This window comes from Palaemon carinicauda, chromosome 45 (assembly GCF_036898095.1).
Source record: "Palaemon carinicauda isolate YSFRI2023 chromosome 45, ASM3689809v2, whole genome shotgun sequence".
In the NCBI taxonomy this organism is placed as follows: domain Eukaryota; kingdom Metazoa; phylum Arthropoda; class Malacostraca; order Decapoda; family Palaemonidae; genus Palaemon; species Palaemon carinicauda.
In genome coordinates, this window is record NC_090769.1 from 7,790,626 (window position 1) to 7,806,699 (window position 16,074).

General features: G+C 49.9%; 1 long non-coding RNA gene across 3 annotated transcripts in view; it reads left to right on the forward strand.

The window, feature by feature from the left end:
• Positions 1-16,074, forward strand: part of LOC137634685 (uncharacterized) — a 46,578-nt gene that overhangs the window by 20,035 nt on the left and 10,469 nt on the right. For all 3 annotated transcript variants that reach the window (XR_011042560.1, XR_011042559.1, XR_011042558.1), the window contains one exon: positions 566-728. This is a non-coding gene — a long non-coding RNA (uncharacterized lncRNA). The remainder of the gene's footprint in view (positions 1-565; positions 729-16,074) is intronic.

A 16,074-nucleotide genomic window follows, 5' to 3' on the forward strand; every position in this document is an offset into this window, starting at 1 on the left:
CTGGTTTTCTGGTACCAGGACAGTAGAGTTTGCAACGTGCTCATGGAGAGCCCTTCCCTCTTTTAATGTGGAAGATATCGATGCAGTTGCTGAGTGCCGGTGGAAGAACCAAGACCTTCCTTCATAGGGCAATGGTATCACACCCTTACTCCTCAGTATCACCTATGCAGAGAGCCTCACTGATAAAACATCAGGAGTATAAGAGAGGGTGAAATGCCCCTAAACAGACCAACCTTAGGAGGCAAAGTACCAAGCACCTTTTTCTTGCTAGAGGGCCACAAAGCAGAGGAGGTAGAACTTTGTTTTATTCATTTTTTTTTTTTTCATGAACTCTGGCTATTAGCACTGCTGTTCCTCCTAATGTTTCTGTTAAGGACATAACAGCTTGGTTAAGTTCAGGGATCAAAATTGTGTGTAATATTGATCTCTTAAAGATGAAGTTCAATATTCTAATTATTGTAATGGATAATCCTAAAAGGTGACTGTTTCAAATTAATTATCATGAGTCATTTATGATTTGAAGGGGAAGAATATTTGGAATAAACATATTTTACTTTTCTTTCAGATACGTTTATTTAGATCTCGAGGGCAACCCAAACCTACTAATAATGTGGGCAAGAGATGAAAGCAAAATGAAGGTTGATACCACAAGATTAAGTTTTTCATCTCTAAATTGAAGCTGATAACAGGGATGGAGGCGGTAATATTTAATTGCCACCGCTTTAAAGGTAAGTTAAAATTTTTATAATTTAATACTTTTCCGTCAGAAGTCTACAGCTCAGTTAGGTTACGTAGGTAATAAAGGTCTATGACAGGTAGCTTATGTACATTGTAATATATAGTGTTGATCATATACTACAGTATCTGAAAAGGTGCATTATCACAGAATCTCTAGAAAGTGAGATTGTCCTCAAATTATTTTTGGTGAAATGGTCATAGATTTTGTCATTACTATACATAATTATTTGTTATGACCCTGTCCTCCATATGAAGGGGAATTGGGCAATGTTTAGGTTAAGTAAGCCGAATGTGTATCACTTTAATAATCCTTAACTGGTCAAGTCACTATGCTTAAATCTTTCACATATACCAACTGCCCAGGCTGTCGGCTTTCACTCTCTTGCGAGAGTTAACGATGTGAGAGGGGGCCTCTAGTAAGCTTGTGCAAAGCAGTCACCCCCCCCCCCCGGGTCAAGTTACCAGCCAGTAAGGGTAGGGGTTCCATACACCTAATATTGAGTCTCATATAATAAAGAGCGAAAGGTTTGTAGTTGTCGGAACAAATTACAAATTTGCAAGTACAGTACAGTGTAATTTTTATTTTTTGTAACCATACAAACCTTGAGTTCTTTATTCATACTGACCCGGTTTGGTCTGCCTCTCCCCGCCCCATGCGACCTACCCGCTAATTAGCGGCAGGGTTGTTTACTGCGTTAAAAGTCTCCGGGCTAAATCAGCTCCACCGAAGTAATAATCTCCTATAATAAAGAGCTCCAGGTTTGTATGGTTAGGAAAAATACAAATTCCAATTGTTCCGTAACTGACATACAAACCACGCTATTTAATAGGGGGTTATTACTTGCGGTGTAGCTGAAATGACGAGCCATTAGAATTTCAACGAGTGTTTACTACCCCACCGCTAGTTAGCGGGGGTAGGGAGGGTAGCTTGCTACCCCCCCCCCCCACAAACACACCTGTGCTTGAGCTCACTTTGCTCTCGGCTCGGGTGGTAGTCGGACGTGTCCGCTTTCACCCTCGCCTTTCTGACAGCCATTAATGCTTTTTGCTTTTCCTTTTACAGGTGTGTTTGAAGTTGGCCTCTGCTATCATGCGAAAGTGTCCTGGATTACCCGACCGCCCTTGTGGTACATTTATGTCGGCGGTCGATATGGACCCTCACACCCTTTGTCCTTATTGTAGGGGCCAGCGGTGTGATAGAACTAATAAGTGTGGTGAATGTAGGGAGTGGTCTACCTCCCAGTGGAAGAGGTTTTCTCGGCGATGGAAGAAGCCCAAACCTCCTCCGTAGCTCCCACTCAATCGGTTTCTTCCGAGAAACTGTCGAGTGGTAGAGTAGACCATGTTTCTGTTTCCCGACCTCGAGGTTCGAGAGATGGCGTTGCCTCCCCTAGCGAGGCAGCTCCACCTCTTCCCCCGGGGGAGGAATTAAATTTAAATGTAAATGTCACTGATTTATTTCAGCTTTGGTCTTCCCTGGGGCTTGAAGGTTCGCCCTCTAAGGAAGCCTTGTTTGACATCATCCGGTTGGGTGCCGCTGTCAAGCAATCGCCGACGTTGGCAGAGGTTGATCCTCTGTCTATCGTCGACGTTGTGGTGGCAGAGGTATCTGGATATCTCCTACTGCCTCTACAACTACTCAACCTGCTGTAGCTGAAGGCTTAGTATCTCCCTCTGCTCAACCTTCGAGGGAGGAACTAAGTCCAACAATCTCTCCTGCCGGTGATTCTTCCCCTCGGGGGAGTTCACTCACAGAGACTCCTCTTCGGAGGACTGCTGACGGTCAGCTTGTTGACCCAACGGCCCCCAGAGGGCGCATACGCCGGAAGGCTTGCCTTCCTCTTCGCCGTAGAGGTCTTTCTTCACCTCACAAGGGTGTGAGGAGGCGCCTCTTCGGTTCGTCGTCACCGCCGCAGTCCGCCGCAGAGGAGCCTCGTCAACGATCTCCGATTGTTCCTGGTACAACCCTGGATCCCTCTGCGGATCGTTTGCGATCTCCTTCGGTGGAAGGTCGTCCTTACAAAGGATGCACTGACCTTCCACCCGTCAGACCTGCTGACCTGTCGTCGCCGTTCTTGGCTGCTGATGCGCTGTGGGTGCTAACGAAACCTATTTTTATAAAACAGGCATCGGTCCCTTCGGGGCAACAAGGGCGTACACGCAAATTAGCGCATATGTCCCTTACACGCCATGCAAAACATGCGCGCCAATGTTCAGCTGACCTCTCTTAGGTTTTGGAGTTAGTGCACAGGCGCTCTCCTACTGTTGCTGATGTAGCGCGCCAGCGCGCACCTGCTGCCAAGGTTCCTGATAAAGCGCGCCAGCGCTCACCTGCTCGCTAACCCGCCACTGCGCGCCCTCAACCTTCTGCGCACCATCGTTCTCCTGCGCGCCAGCATTCACCAACGCGCCAGTGCTCTCCTGCGCGCCAGCGCTCGCCTGCGCATCAGCGCTCTCCGCGCCAATGATCTCCTGCGCGCCCACGATTTTCGGATCTGGGCGCAGTAGCGAAGTCTAAAACTTCCCCTACTTGCCAGTGCTCCCCAACGCGCCAGTGCTCACCGACGCTCCGTGTACCTTCACCTGCGCACCATCCCTCGCCAGCGCGCAATCATGCGCAGTCACCTACAAGAGCCCACGCCCATCTCCTCCTGATGTGCGCCCACAAGAAGCACGCCAATGCACGCAGGTTCCAGCTGCGCGCCCGCGCGCAAGACATATCTCTCCTGTGCGCGCGCGGCTATTGACTTCTAGAGCACACGGTCTTTCGCCCGCACGGACTCTTCACCTTGATCCTGCGAACATTCACCTTCGCGCGCGCGAGCGCGCAATCTGATTCCTGAGCACTGTATGAAGTCTCCTGCGCGCCCCTACGCGCCATCACTCGCCCGCGCGCGACCCCGGGTATTCCCCATCGCATGAGCCCCAGCGCGATCGCCAATACCTTCCCACGCGCGAGGCTGCAGGACAACGAACGGTAAAGTCACCATCGCCGCATTCCCCCCACGCAAGCGCAGAACAGCGTGCTCGCCGGTAGGGGGGAAGGTTTCAGAAAGGTTCAGGGACATTTCTTCTTTATCCTCTTTCTTTTCAGGCGAACCCCCTTATGGAAACTCCTCCCAGGATCCGTCGATCCCTGTCCCTCCAGAGGGAGTGTCTGACACCGTAGCCGTCAGCCGGCAGCCCTGGTTTGGGCCTCTAATCAGAGCGGTAGCACAGGCTTTCAAGCCTGTTCTCTCTAAGTTGGGCCACAAATCCTTGGCTGCATCTACTCCCTTGAAGATTAAGAGAGGAGTTTCGGACGCGGTGACTTCTCCAAGGATGAAGCTGTCTCCTCGTAAGTCTTCGAGGCAGGCCCCCTCCCCCCCCAGACTTTTTCTCCCTCCCCTTCGGACGAGGACTTCCCGTCCTCGGGAGTCACGTGAGGTGAGATGTTCCCCCATCGTACCATCGAGGGAAACCCCACCTCGCGCTGAAAAGTCTTCTCCGGTAGGGATGGAGAAGAGTCTACCTCCTCGTAAGTCTTCGAAGCAGGCCCCCTCCACTCCCAGACTTTTTCTCCCTCCCCTTCGGACGAGGACTTCCCGTCCTCAAGGGAGTCACGTGAGGTGAGACGTTCCCCCATCGCACCATTGAGCGAAACCCCACCTCGCGCTGAAAAGTCTTCTTGGGTAAGGGTGGAGAAGAGTCTACCTCCGTCGTTGTTGGAGTCCTGCATCCCTCCCATGAGGGAGTCGAAGGACTTCAAGACTGTACCGAAGTCCTCAGCAAGACTTAAGCCAGAGCCAGCCAGTCACTCGGAGAACGTCCGCGAGTCTCCCCAGGAAGAGCTTTTGGGGACAGGAGCCTTCGCTGTTAGTCCTTCCGGAGGAGAGCTGCAGGAGTCAGAACATGCATTCTGGCAGGTTCTGACTCTTTTGAGGACTCTCAATGGGTTTGCGGACCCAGAGATTCCTCCTCAGGAGGGCAAAGACACAGTCTTGGACCAAGGTTTGGGGACTCAAAAACCCTCTAAGGCCAGTGCAGCTTTGCCCTGGTCTCAAGGGGTTAAGAGTGCCAGGGACAAGATCGCAGTCCAGCTCCCCGAGCTTGCTTCCTCCAGCTGATCCAGTGCCGGCAACAAGCTTCTCCCACCTCCTCGTGTACAGCAGAGGAGGTACTTTGAGATCGTAGAGGAGCCTTGTTTAGCTCTTCCCCTTCACCATTCATTGGAAGAGCTTATCAGGGTAGTCCCTCTTGAGAGACTCTCCAACCGGCAGGTCGCATTCTCGGCAACTGAGATCCTTAGTCAGGAGAAGGTTGTGAAGTGTGCCATGCAGGCCACTTCGTGGCTGGATATCTGGCTAGGGACCTTAGATATCCTGTTACGTTCGGGGATTTATCCAAAGAACGTACCAGGAAAGCTATGGAGACCTTTTTACTCTCAAGCACTCGTACGATCGAGTTTCTGGCCCACCAAGTCTCGAACTTGTGGGCAAACACCATCCTGAAACGTCGGGATGCAGTGTCTGAGAGGTTCCACCAGAAGGTCCCTAGCACCGAGAGTAGCAGGCTCAGACATTCTTCCGTTATGGGAACGAACCTGTTTGAGCCTAAGGATGTGGAGCTGCTGAGAGGTGGAGGAAGTCCCACCAAGACTCCCTCCTACTTAGGGCTTTGACATCCAAGCCCTATAAACTTCCAGCACCCCAATAGCCACGTCCTACCAAGACCACGAAACCGACAACGGCAGTGAAGACAGTGGTGTCTAAGCCCTTTCCTGCCAAGGACAGGAAAGGCCAGAAGTCCTCCAGGGGAGGGAGCAGCCGAGGCCGCAAACGCTAGGATTGGCAGTCCCCCTGCATGTCCACCAGTGGGGGGATGCCTACAAAGTTGCGCAGACAGGTGGCAGCAACTCGGTGCCGATTCCTGGACGATGTCCGTAATCACTCAAGGATATCGCGTCCCGTTCACAACATCTCTACCTCTCCTGACAACGAATCCAGTGTCATTGAGCTCCCTTGCCATGGGATCAGCAAGGGGGCAGGCCCTTCGGGCAGAAGTCCAGACCATGTTGGAGAAGAGCGCTCTCCAGGAGATCCTCGACAGGTCTCCAGGCTTCTTCAGTCAACTCTTTCTTGTAAAGAAGGCGTCTGGAGGCTGGAGACCAGTCATCGACCTCTCGGCTCTGAACAAGTTTGTCAAGCAAACTCCGTTCAGCATGGAGACCGCAGACACGGTCAGACATGCAGTGAGACCGCAAAACTTCATGTGTACACTGGATCTGAAGGACGCGTACTTCCAGATCCCAGTCCATCCGTCTTCAAGGAAGTACTTAAGATTCAGCCTAGACAACAAGGTGTACCAGTTCAAGGTGCTGTGTTTCGGTCTCTCCACAGTCCTACAGGTTTTCACCAGAGTGTTCACCCTAATATCGTCGTGGGCACACAGGATCGGCATCCGTCTCCTCCGTTATCTGGATGACTGGCTGATCCTAGCAGACTCGGAGTCATCCCTTCTTCGACACCGAGACAAACTTCTGGGATTTTGCCAGTATCTGGGGATCATGGTAAATCTCGAGAAGTCCTCTCTGCTTCCCACTCAAAGACTGGTTTACCTAGGCATGGTTATAGACACCAATCTCCACAAATCCTTCCCATCAGACGACAGGATAGCAAGGCTGAGGAAGGTCGCAAGCCCTTTCCTCAGACGAGAAGAGCTTCCAGCCCAATCGTGGTTACGACTCCTCTGTCACCCCTCATCCTTGGCTCGTCTAGTTCCCAACGATCGCCTCAGGATGAGATCCCTCCAGTGGCGACTCAAGTCCCGGTGGAATCAAGGTTGCGATTCCCCGGACGTCATGATCCCTATGGTACCTGCGGAACGGACGTACCTCCAGTGGTGGGTGACAGACGAGAACCTACGATTGATTGATTGATTGAAAGTTTTCTGGCATCCTGACCGAGAACCTACGAAGAGGAGTGGATTTTCCCGTCCTCCCCCCGGATTTGATGCTGTTTTCAGACGCCTCAAAGAAAGGGTGGGGGGCCCCACGTGCTGCACCACAGGACCTCAGGCCTGTGGTCAGAATCAGAAAAGTGCCTCCATATAAATCTTCTAGAGATGAAGGCCGTTTTCTTGGCCCTTCAGCAGTTCCAACAATACCTGGCGGGTCACTCTGTGGTGGTGATGAGCGACAACATCACAGTAGTGGCTTACATCAACAAGCATGGAGGTACCTTTTCGAAGCAGCTATCTCATCTTGTAGTAGATATACTGAGATGGACCGAAGTCCACTCGATTCCACTATCGGCACGTTTCATTCCAGGCAAGAGGAATGTGCTCGCCAACAATCTGAGCAGAGCGTCTCAGATAGTGAGTACTGAGTGGTCTTTGTATCATCTAGTAGCCAACAAAGTCCTGACTTTGTGGTGTTCCCGGACTGTGGATCTGTTCACGACAGCGCTGAACTTTAAGCTTCCGCTGTACTGCTCCCCAGTCCTGGATCCCAAGGCTCTCTGGCAAGATGCCTTCCAACAACGGAGGGACAACATCGACGTGTACGCCTTTCCCCCGTTCTATCTGATGAGGAGGGTGCTCAATAAGACCAGAATATCGGTCAATCTTTCAATGACTCTCATAGCTCCGCTATGGCATTACGCGGTATGGTTTCCAGACCTTCTGCAACTCCTAACGGAACTTCCGAGAGAACTTCCTCCGCGACACGATCTACTCAGACAACCATATGCCAACATCTTCCACAAAGCCGTAGCTTCGCTACGACTTCACGCCTGGGGACTATCCAGCATCTCCTCGCTGAGAGAGGATTTTCACAAGAAGGTGCGATTAGGATATCTGGACATCTGCGAAAATCATCCGCATCTGTCTACCAGGCAAAGTGGAAAGTCTTCTGTGGTTGGTGTCGTGGAAGGGGTATCTCTCCACTCGATGCCACTATTCCAGCAATAGCGGAGTTCCTCGTGTATTTGCGGGAAGAAATGCGCCTTTCAGTCTCGGCGGTGAAAGGCTATCGCTCAGCCTTAAGTGTTGCCTTCAGGCTCAAAGGAATAGACATTTCTTCCTCACTGGAACTTTCCCTACTCATACGAAGTTATAAACTTACCTGCCCTCAGTCGGAAGTGAGACCTCTCCATGGAACGTGGTTCGAGTTCTCAGGTCTCTTAAGAGACCTCCCTATGAACCATTACGCCAGGCTTCAGATCGCCACCTAACTTGGAAGACGCTGTTCCTGCTAGCTTTGACGTCGGCCAAACGAGACAGCGAACTACATGGTCTCTCATACGACATCGCCCATTCAAGGGGATAAGGGGAGGTAACGTTCAGGTTCGTCCCTGAGTTTGTTGCCAAGACTCAGAATCCGGGAGTGCCGGACCCTTGGTTTGACTCCTTCCAGATTTCGAGTCTTCGTTCTGTAACAGATGACCCAGACCATCTCCTACTGTGCCCAGTAAGGAGTCTGAGGCTATATCTCAAAAGAACGGCTGCAGTCCGTCCCCAGGTGCAAGCATTGTTTGTTAGCACTGGGAGGACTAAGAGGAGGGTCACCAAGAACACCATCTCGGCATGGATTCTTAGGGTGATCCACCTGTCCCTGAATCCGGACCCTCCGTCACGTCACCCTAGAGCACATGATGTCAGGGTCGTAGCTACGTCCCTGGCCTTCAAGAAAAATTTCTCAGTGACGCAGGTTCTTCAAGCTGGGGTGTGGAAGTGTCAGACGACCTTCACAGCCCACTACCTGGAAGACGTGACCCACAGGAGGCTCAATACGTTTTCTATCGGCCCTGTGGTGGCTGCACAACAGCTGGTTTAAAACCTCAGGCTCCTTAGTGGACAAGTAGTAGAAGGTTGAGGGCATTGTTACCCGGTCTTAGTCTGCATGAATGAAAAGGTATGTCTGGCCTTTATTCTTTTCTTCACCTCCCCTCTCTTGGGGAAAGCAGCATCCTGGGTTCTCTGCACAGCTGACCTCAAACCACTGCAGGTAAACCATGTTTCCTTGTGTTCCTAGTATTGAGATAATACTGTCACGTCCCCATACCCTGACGAGGTGGTATTGGGAAAGTCCTAGCCTAAAGTTTCCATCTAAAGGACTACAAGTCAACTTCCTAGGACAAGTCACACTTTATTATACCTTCACACACGGCTTGCGTAGGCCACAGTCCTTGCGTAGCAAGGTTCTAGCGAGATGCAGGGACTCCTTATTACTGAGTGCGAACACACTCAAATATTGAGTCCCCGGGCAAAGCCAAAAGCCAGTACTGGCAGAGACTTTCCACCCTTCCTAATGGGTGAGTCACCCCTATTAAATAGCGTGGTTTGTATGTCAGTTATGGAACAAATGACAAATTTGTAGATAATTTGTATTTTTCCTAACTATACAAACCTTGGCTATTTAATCAAACTTGCCCGCCAGCCCTATACCCCTTGAAGTTCTACCTCCAAGCAAAGTGAGCTCAAGCACAGGTGTGTGTGAGGGTGGGTGGGTAGCAAGCTACCCTCCCTACCCCCCGCTAACTAGCGTTGGGGTAGTAAACCCTTGTTAAAATTCTAATGGCTCGTCATTTCAGCTACGCCGAAAGTAATAACCCCTATTAAGTAGCTAAGGTTTGTATTGTTAGGAAAAATACAAATTATCTACGAATTTGTCTTTTTTCAATATTAAACTTAGCCGGTGATTATATAAGCTGCAGCTCTGCTGCCCGACAGAAAAACTCTACGTTCAAAATACGCCAGCGATCGCTATGCAGGTAGGGGGTGTACATCAACAGCGCCATCTGTCGAGCAGGTACTCAGTACTCAATGTAAACACAGAACTCAATTTTCTCTCTGTCGTGCCACCGGCAAGACCTACTAAATTCGCTGTTGCTTACTGGATTGGTTTTCACATATTTGGTGAAGTACACATTTCTAGTTTTGAGCTTTCGCTTTGCAGACGTTATCTTCAATACATCCTTGCATTCTTTTATTGATTTTGGATTATTTGTTGACGACTTTGGATAGATTTTGAATTCCCCTTTGACTACTTCAAAATGGCTGACCCTTCTCAAGTCCCTAAGTTTAGGAAATGTAATGCCAGGGACTGTTCAAGGCGTCTTCCGAAGGCCTCTATCGATCCTCACACCGTTTGTTCCAATTGTCGGGATAAGGCCTGTCAATTGGAAGATCGATGTGAGGAATGCGTTGGGCTTTCGGAATTCGATTTCATCGAATTCCAGAAATACACACGTAGGCTAGAGAGAGATAGAGTCAGGAGAAGTTCATCTCGCTCCGTTGATATTTCCTCTCCTCATGCCCCACAACCTATTCCTTCCCCTGTAGTGGTTGCTCCTGATCCCCCTTCTAGCACTCAACAACCTTCGATGGCAGATATGATGCGTGCCATCCAGGCTCTGGGTGAGAGAGTCGAGTCATTGGCGAGTGACCGTAACCAACTCATGGCAGACGTCAAGGAGTTGAAGTGTAAGAGTGCTGTGGGTAGTGATAAAGTGAGTGGTAGTGTTGTGGAAAGTGTTATAGATAGTGTTGCGCTTGAGGGTTCGTCTGTTCGTGCCTGTCGTCCTCCCAGTCCGGGACCTCTTGCAAGCTCCCAAGCCCAGGGGAGAAGCAATGTCGTACGACTAAAGGGTTCGAGAGGCTTTAATCAGCGAACAGACGTTCCCTCCGTGGTTTCGGGCGTATCTAACCAAGATCGCCCCACCCACACGAAGATGAGAGAGCCCATTTATTCCTCGTCTGCGGAAGAGGTTTCTCGAAAGAAACCATGGACCAAGGTCTCGCGGCCTCTTAAGCGTAAGTTGGTCCCTTCCGCGCAAGTCCAACGGCCCAGTTGTAGCCACTGGGTCAGTTCGGACTCGCTGCAGTCTTCAGATGACTGCACACCTCCTAAGAGAGGCAAAGCGGTACCGCATCAGGCAGTAACACCGTCTGTTGCCGCACCTGCTACTGTAGACCCTAAGTGGTCGTTGCTGCAGTCCATGCAGACACAGTTAACGTCATTAATGCAGGACTTTCGTGCGGAGAAGGTTGACGCTGCACCAACCTCTAGCCTACAACCACCCACGGTTATGCGTCCAGTGGACGCTGAGGCTACCTTCTCCCGCACTCCAGCTGTGAGAGTCCCGCCACCCATGCGTTCCAGTGTACCCTGCCAGCCGCATGTTGACGTTCAGCGACGCACGGAACCTTCCGTTGACGTTCGCGAGTTACAACAACAACCTAAGTTGTTTTGTTTTGACGCGGTGCGTCAACCTCCGCAACCCAGTGTGGTTACCACTACTCGCCCACAGCAGACTAGACAGTCAGGAGTAGACGTTTTGCGCCCCCGCGCTGCTATGGTTGTTGCCAGTTCACAGACTGGGCAACAGTTCCATGACGTTGCGTCCGGTTCAGCCACGCATGCACCCGTGCTGCCGGACTCAGCTGACCAGCCGATTCCTACTCCTTTGCCGCTTCCTCCTCAGTTTTCAGATGATGGACTCTCTGATGATGACGACGCTGCACACATTGACGACCCGCATACGGACATCGACGAACCCAAGACCACGCAACCCTCCTTGGACTTTAGGAAAGTTCTTGCACTGTTCAGGGAAATGTATCCTGATCAGTTTATTTCTGCGGCCCCACGCTCTCCTCCATCTGAGTTCGCTTTAGGCACGCAGTCATCCGCGCCTGCCTTTACGAAGCTCGTCCTCGCCCGCTCGTCTAAGAGAGCTTTACGGGTGTTGGGAGAATGGATGCAGTCCAAAAAGCACCTTGGGAAGACAGCATTCACGTTTCCCCCTGCGAGACTCTCTTCCAGATCGAGCGTCTGGTATGCCACGGGAGAAGTTCTCGGCTTGGGAGTTCCTGCCTCTGCCCAGGGCGACTTCTCAAGTCTAGTAGACTCTCCCCGCAGGCTAGCCATGAGACGCTCTAAGATTTGTTGGTCTCCTTCAGACTTAGACCATCTGTTAAAAGGAGTGTTCAGAGCCTTCGAGGTTTTTAACTTTTTGGATTGGTGTTTGGGAGCGTTGAGCAGGAAGACCTCCCCTTCTGACAAGGAAACTTCCATGCTCATTATGTCCTGCATGGACAAGGCCATACGTGACGGATCCAGTGAGCTTGCGGCTTCGTTCGTTTCCGGGGTCCTCAAGAAACGGGAAAACCTTTGCTCGTTCCTGTCAGCTGGAGAAACACAGTGTCAGAGATCGGAACTTCTTTTTGCTCCTCTCTCAAAGTGCCTCTTCCCAGAGGAATTGATAAAGGAGATTGCTACCTCCTTGATTCAGAAGGACACCCATGACCTGGTTGCGTCCTCTGCCCGCAAAGCCACCCCTTTGCCTACCGTATCTAGACCCAGGATGGACACTCCAGCGTCCAGATTCATTCCGCCCTTTCGTGGCAGAGCCTCTAGCAGAGGAGGTGCTCGTGCCGAAGGGAGACGCGGGAAGAAGAAAGGTACCAAGTCCTTTAAAGGCAGAGTCTGACTGCCACCTTCTTCAGACAGCAGTGGGAGCCAGACTCAAGAACTTCTGGCAGATCTGGGAGAAAAGGGGCGCAGATGCACAATCTGTGAAGTTGCTAAGAGATGGGTACAAGATCCCGTTTGTCCGCAAACCCCCTCTAGCAACGTCTCCCATCGATCTCTCTCCCAGGTACAAAGAGGAAGACAAGAGGCTAGCCTTGAAGCAGGAGGTGTCTCTCTTGCTACAAAAGGGAGTGGTAGTCAAAGTCCGGGACCATCAATCCCCGGGCTTCTACAACCGTCTCTTCTTAGTGGTAAAGAAGACAGGAGGGTGGAGACCGGTGCTAGACGTCAGTGCGCTGAATGTCTTTGTCACAAAGCAGACGTTCGCCATGGAGACCACAAAGTCAGTTCTAGCAGCGGTCAGAAAGGAAGACTGGATGGTCTCTTTAGACCTAAGGGACGCATACTTTCACGTCCCCATCCACCCAGAATCCCAACCTTTGCTGAGATTCGTTTACGACAAGGTTGTCTACCAATTTCGAGCCCTGTGCTTTGGCCTAAGCACGGCTCCTCTTGTTTTTACGAGGTTGATGAGGAATATTGCCAAATTCCTGCATTTAGCGGATATCAGAGCCTCCCTCTATTTGGACGACTGGCTTCTAAGAGCGTCTTCCAGTCGTCGCTGTCTGGAGAATCTAAAGTGGACTCTAGATCTGATCAAGGAATTGGGTCTCCTGGTCAATATGGAAAAGTCCCAACTGGTCCCATCCCAAACTATAGTTTACTTAGGGATGGAGATTCACAGTTAAGCTTTTCGGGCTTTTCCGTCGAACCCCAGAACAAGTCAAGCCCAGGTATGCATCCAGAACATGCTAAAGAAGAAACGTTGTTCAGTCAGACAGTGGATGAGTCTGATAGGGACGCTATCATCCCTGGAACAGTTCGTTTCGTTAGGGAGACTACACCTCCGTCCCCTGCAATTTCATCTAGCTGTTTACTGGGAAAAGGACAAGACGCTAGAAGCGGTCTCGATCCCCATTTCCGAGAAGATGAAGTCACCACTGACTTGGTGGAAGGACAGTATCAACCTCAGAGAGGGTCTGCCCCTGACTGTTCAGACCCCCAACCACATTCTCTTCTCGGACGCATCGGACACGGGCTGGGGTGCGACACTAGACGGTCGGGAATGCTCGGGAACGTGGAACTCGAATCAAAGAGCGTTACACATCAACTGCAAGGAGCTACTGGCAGTTCATCTGGCCTTGAAAAGCTTCAAGTCCCTCCTTCAAGGCAAAGTGGTGGAGGTGAACTCGGACAACACCACGGCCTTGGCGTACATCTCCAAGCAAGGAGGGACCCATTCTATGACGTTGTACGAGATCGCAAGGGACCTCCTCACCTGGTCAAGAGATCTAAACCTCTCTCTAGTAACGAGGTTCATACAAGGCAATATGAATGTCATGGCGGATTGCCTCAGTCGGAAGGGTCAAATCATCCCAACAGAATGGACCCTTCACAAAGATGTGTGCAAGAGACTATGGGCCACATGGGGCCAACCTACCATAGATCTCTTCGCAACTTCAAGGACCAAGAGGCTCCCAATATATTGCTCACCGATCCCGGACCCAGCAGCAGTTCATATAGATGCCTTTCTGCTGGATTGGTCCCATCTAGACCTTTATGCATTCCCCCCGTTCAAGATTGTCAACAAGGTACTGCAGAAGTTCGCCTCTCACAAAGGGACAAGGTTGACGTTGGTTGCTCCCCTCTGGCCCGCGAGAGAATGGTTCACCGAGGTACTTCAATGGCTGGTGGACGTACCCAGAACTCTTCCTCTAAGAGTGGACCTTCTACGTCAGCCACACGTAAAGAAGGTACACCCAGACCTCCACGCTCTTCGTCTGACTGCCTTCAGACTATCGAAAGACTCTCGAGAGCTAGAGGCTTTTCGAAGGAGGCAGCCAGGGCGATTGCTAGAGCAAGGAGGACATCCACTCTTAGAGTCTACCAGTCGAAGTGGGAAGTCTTCCGAAACTGGTGCAAGTCGGTATCAGTATCCTCAACCAGTACCTCTGTAACCCAAATAGCTGACTTCCTATTATACCTGAGGAAGGAAAGATCTCTTTCAGCTCCCACGATCAAAGGTTACAGAAGCATGTTGGCAGCAGTCTTCCGTCACAGAGGCTTAGATCTTTCTAACAACAAAGATCTACAGGACCTCCTTAAGTCTTTTGAGACCTCGAAGGAGAGTCGTTTGGCTACACCGGGTTGGAATTTAGACGTGGTACTAAGATTCCTTATGTCAGAAAGGTTCGACCCACTACAATCAGCCTCCTTTAAAGATCTCACTTTAAAGACTCTTTTCCTCGTTTGCCTAGCAACAGCTAAAAGAGTCAGTGAGATACACGCCTTCAGCGAGAACATCGGATTTTCATCTGAAACGGCTACATGTTCTTTACAGCTTGGTTTTCTAGCCAAAAACGAGCTACCTTCTCGTCCTTGGCCGAAATCGTTCGATATTCCAAGCCTTTCAAATTTGGTTGGAAATGAACTAGAAAGAGTCTTATGCCCTGTTAGAGCTCTTAAGTTCTATTTAAGACGAACTAAACCTTTACGAGGACAGTCAGAAGCTTTATGGTGTGCTATTAAGAAACCTTCTTTACCTATGTCAAAGAATGCAGTTTCCTATTATATCAGACTGTTGATACGAGAAGCTCATTCCCATCTGAATGAGGAAGACCATGCTTTGCTGAAGGTAAGGACACATGAAGTTAGAGCTGTCGCAACTTCAGTGGCCTTTAAACAAAATAGATCTCTGCAGAGTATAATGGACGCAACCTATTGGAGAAGCAAGTCAGTGTTCGCGTCTTTTTATCTTAAAGATGTCCAGTCTCTTTACGAGAACTGCTACACCCTGGGACCATTCGTAGCAGCGAGTGCAGTAGTGGGTGAGGGCTCAACCACTACATTCCCCTAATTCCATAACCTTTTTAATCTTTCTCTTGAAATGTTTTTTTATTGTTGTTTTTTGGGTTGTCCGGAAGGCTAAGAAGCCTTTCGCATCCTGGTTGATTTGGCGGGTGGTCAAATTCTTTTCTTGAGAAGCGCCTAGATTAGAGGTTTTGATGAGGTCCTTTAGTATGGGTTGCAACCCTTGATACTTCAGCTCCTAGGAGTCGCTCAGCATCCTAAGAGGATCGCGAGGCTCAGTAAGGAAGACGTATTTAAAAAAGGCAGAGTAATTGTTCAAGTCGACTTCCTTACCAGGTACTTATTTATTTTATGTTTGTTATTTTGAATAACTGCTAAAATGAAATACAAAATACTTAGCTCATAATAATGTAAACAATTAATGCTGGTCTCTACCCACCCCCCTGGGTGTGAATCAGCTTATATAATCACCGGCTAAGTTTAATATTGAAAAATGTTATTTTTCAATATTAAACTTACCCGATAATCATGTAGCTGTCAACTCCGTTGCCCGACAGAATTCTACGGAAGGGATACGCCAGCGATCGCTATACAAGAGGGGGGTGTACTCACAAGCGCCACCTGTGGCCAGGTACTGCAGTACTTCTTGTTGACACCACTTCAATTTTTCCTCTGTCGTGCTTCCGTTCATGGATACGCTTATAATTTTGGAGTCTTGTTCACGGTTTTTGGTGAAGTATTGCTCTAAGATTTCAGCTTTCGCTATTCAGGAAGTTTTATTATTAGCTTAGCTAACTTTTGGAATTAATTTGATTAATTATGGTGACGAAGAGAGTATGAACTCTCTTTCACCTTTAAATGGCCGACCCTTCCCTTAGACGGAAGTGTTGGTGTCTAAGAGAGTATAGACTCTCTTTCTTAATTTTGCTTAACAAAAGTTATAGATTTATTTTATT